At 38.2% G+C, this 4149-nt stretch overlaps 1 pseudogene; it reads right to left on the reverse strand.

The window, feature by feature from the left end:
* Positions 1–2418: 2418 nt before the first annotated feature.
* LOC147881150 (uncharacterized) lies at positions 2419–3522 on the reverse strand (annotated as a pseudogene).
* Between the last annotated feature and the right edge of the window lie 627 nt (positions 3523–4149).

A 4149-nucleotide genomic window follows, 5' to 3' on the forward strand; every position in this document is an offset into this window, starting at 1 on the left:
GCTGAAGTGAGTCATCATCCTGCCCCAAGTGATAGACATCATACATGCAAACACATATAAGCAAGCATAAATAAGCATCATACATATTCCTCTATCTCTTTGCCCACTATCCCTTTTCCTCTCTCAGTAGGGGCAAGGTGAATCCAGCTGGCTGAAGCGAGCCATCACCCGGCCTTAATCATGATACTACTAGAATGTCACTCGAGGCGAGATGAATCCAACCGGCCAAAGTGAGTCATCATCTAGCCCCAAGTGATACACACACGGGGGATTCACTAGTAGTAATAAGGAGAGGTCACCTGCGTGCAATAAATATATGAAAATTCCCCTTATCTACCCTCTATTTATGGGACCTTACCTTATAAAATGTACCTTCCTTCCCTTATATAACCCCCCTCCCTTACAGTCACGTGGTACCATACGATAAACCCTAGTGGACCCCCCGAGGATACACATCATGCAAGCACACACACAAAAGCAAGCAAGCATAAACATATCACATATTCCTCTCTCTTTTCTCTAAGCTAAGGCGAGGTGAATCCGACCGACTGAAGCGAGCCATCACCCGGTCCTAATTAAAAACAAAAGTAAGGCTAGAAGCTCACCAGAAGCCTGAAGGAGAAGGCAGAAAGCAGTGGAAAATAGCAGAATGCAAGAAACAGTGGAAAATAGCATTGAATTTTGGTCAAAGGTGGAAAAAAAGGCCGCGAAGCTCGCCTTTTATAGACCCAACTCAACACACCGACCGGTATATCACCACACCGATTGGTGTTTTTTGGCTAACACATGTGCGCCACATGTCTAGTTGGTGTACACCAACCGGTGTAGTGCTACACTGCTTGGTGTAGGGGTTCACCGATCGGTAAATTTTATAATGATCGGTGTAGGGGTTCACCGATCGATGTTTTTTTCACTGAGTGGTTTTTTACTACACCATGTAGTATATTCAGTCAAATACCACATGGTGTTGTGATACACCGAGCAATATTTAGCAGGTCAATTGGTGTATATTGATCGGTTATTAAAAACACATTTTTTGCATTTCGAACATTTACAAGCATTTCAAATTTGAAAAACATGTTCTTTTCTATTTAAAAAACGTACTAAAAAAATCCCAACAATCAACAACATGAATAAGAGACAGGGCAAGCCAAATAGCTAGAAGGTGATTATATGATCTTACAACCCACCTGGCACTTGATCGAATGCGATTGTATCTTGCCATGGCATGGTGCTTATAGAAGCATGGGTCAATGCATGAAAACTTATTTCATTTTGGGAGACCATAAATTGTCCTGCTTGGTTTAGAACCCAACACTTGCTTTCTTTCATGCAAGTACCTGTTTTTTTCATCAACACATACCCCATAATACTTACTTGCATGAGAGCTCATCTTCATCAATATGTGTCCACTTGTAGGATCATTTGATTAGAGGAATGACCTAGGTGTGTGAAGACTAGAAAAGTTATTATCTACTAATTGTTCTTGCAGCGTTACCATGAACTTGAAAGGACTTGTACCCTTCTTTCCATGCACATATTTTATGCATTTGCAAATTCTTAGTCTAATAGATCCCAAAACAAGAAGTGCCACCACTTCTAGCCATGTATACATCTCTATGCTATTTCCAAAACCCGAAATGATGCTATAAAAAACACCACAACCTACTATGTGTGGGCAACCAAGAAAAACTTTACGACCACTTCAAATTTTCCTTTGAACTTCACCATTCTTCATACCATAGCATTTGAAGCAAACAAAATTGGCTTCTTATCCATCCAACTATATGCAAGAAGACCTTTCTTACCATCATATTCAAATCGTGATGTGCCTCTTTCACTTTGCTCAATATGCAACATATCTCTCTCTGGAAATGCTTCTTGTTTAATATATATGTGCTTGTACCCCCATGTTCCTTGAACACTCAAATGCATCAAGAGCTTGATGGAGTTAAACCATCGATCAAAAAATACATGGTGACCCCTTTGCTTCAAAACTTTGATAAGCATGAAGTGAAAAATCTAAACATGGGAGTTTGTCATACACATGAAATGTATAGTTATATCATGTGTCTGAGTTGCACAAGTTCCACAATTGAATCTCAAACTTATGAGGCGTTTTAGGAATATACTCCTTGCATGGATTTAGTTTAGACTTTTCTCTCATTTATTATAATGTTATCGCCACAATTATAATGCATTTGAAAATGCATTTGAAAAGTAGCATTCAGTATTTCCTCCAAGGGAAGGATCTGCCATACTTTGTGCTCCCTAGTACCCTTCAAAGCAATGTTTTTGCATTATCTTCAAAATTCAAAAGCCTCTTAATCTTTTAGTATTCTGTTTGTCCCATCTTTTCAGCATAATTTGCATATTGTATCACACCACATGTTTCTCCTTTCCAATAGTACGTCTTGTCTAACATAAATTGCAAAGCCCTATAGAAACTCCCAAAAAGCACATAAAAGAGTGTCGATCTAATGCATTCCATTGCGAGTAGAATCACACTTAGCCAAGACTTCATCTTGTCTTTCCATTGCATACCAATTAGTTTCATGTATAGTCATATCCACCAAATAAAATGGGAATAATGACAAATACTGCTAGATTTTAGTAAATTCATGAGGCACCCAAGTATGGTCCTGCATCATCAAGGAAACTCTTCAAACATCCCATTAGGCTCTACATTCAACCCATATCCACTTTTCCATAACGATGTGGGTGTGTTAGTATAATCTGTATCCTCATCGTTGTCATGCAGAACTAGCCCTTTAGCCTTTGGCATCTCATCTTCTAATACGTATTCCTCATTAAAAGATGCATGTTCATCTCTCGAGTCAATTGGCAATGGTACATATCGGGGTCGAACCTCTTTTGATAGAAGGATTTTCTACTCAGTTACTCCTCTTGACAATCGTGTGTCCCTTCATAGCATGGACCACTTTCAATGCATTTGTAGATCTAACATGGATACCATCAACAATCACAACATGATCCCCCTTTGGCCTTCCTCTACCCACAATCAGTTGCCTTGGAGGTTGACCTCTCTTTTGAGACATAGGAGGGGCATAATTTGGAAAACATGCTACTAGAGTAGTAAAAGCATTTGTAAAATGTATCTCTGGTGTAGTAATAGCCTGAGCATTTGATGCATCACATTTGACCTGCTTCGTCATAGCCAAGGTTGCAAAATCACCCAAATCTATAACAACCGCATCTGTGACAATTGTCATACTTCCACAATCATTATCATTTGCATAAGCATCCTCATGAGCCATTACATTCAAGCATTCTACATTAATGTGAACTTTTTTCCTACATGCCAATACACTTGCCAATGAAATCTCATCATCATACACATGCTCTGTCAAACATACATCGAAAGAGCTTCTTTTGTGAGCTGTAGCCACAAAATTTTCCCTTATATAGCTTGCTTTCCCAATCCATGGGGTGACCTTGCTTAGCCCATTGAAGCCCAAATTTAATTCATGGGTACAAGATCTCTTGTCCTTCTAAAATCATAAGAAGGAAGCGCACATAACTTAAAAATATTCACCATAAGTGACTTGCTTGGAATTTAGTTGCACATATGACAATCTACAAACAAAATGTGCCCCTCCTTAGTGCAAAACAGTGTTGTCTTATCAAGGAATCCCATTCTGTGTAGGCTTTGTAGGAAACATTTTGTGTTGTGCTTCCCTCACACACAAAGGTTCGATAACGTTTAGAGCACAAAAACAACCTTTAATTTGGGCCATGGGATTGATATTTCATCAAACTATTGAGAGTGATTCCCCCTTTCCTTCCACACCCTAGCCATGGCAATTAGTCAAAATTAATTATAGAATTGGTAAAGTTTAAATTAGTTACTATTAGTGTCATTATATTTATTCGAAGTTAAATTTTCCTAATTGATAGTAGCCCATTGATGACTTTAAAAAACAAATGATGGATGGTTTTAGGAACACTATTGCAAATGAAGTGAGAACATTGCATGTCTTCTCAAAAAAATACTCCATTCAAAATCCTAGCATTATTGGCCACTTTTTAGAAGACGTTTATTTTCTTGAAGGTCTATCTCTAAAAACAATTGATTCTATAAATGAAAATAGATGTCAAATTATGATTTTTTAATTTGGATTGCAAGAA

The sequence above is a fragment of the Dipteris shenzhenensis genome, chromosome 31, assembly GCF_047967505.1.
Source record: "Dipteris shenzhenensis isolate YYH24624 ecotype China chromosome 31, Dip_SZ_1.0, whole genome shotgun sequence".
NCBI lineage: Eukaryota > Viridiplantae > Streptophyta > Polypodiopsida > Gleicheniales > Dipteridaceae > Dipteris > Dipteris shenzhenensis.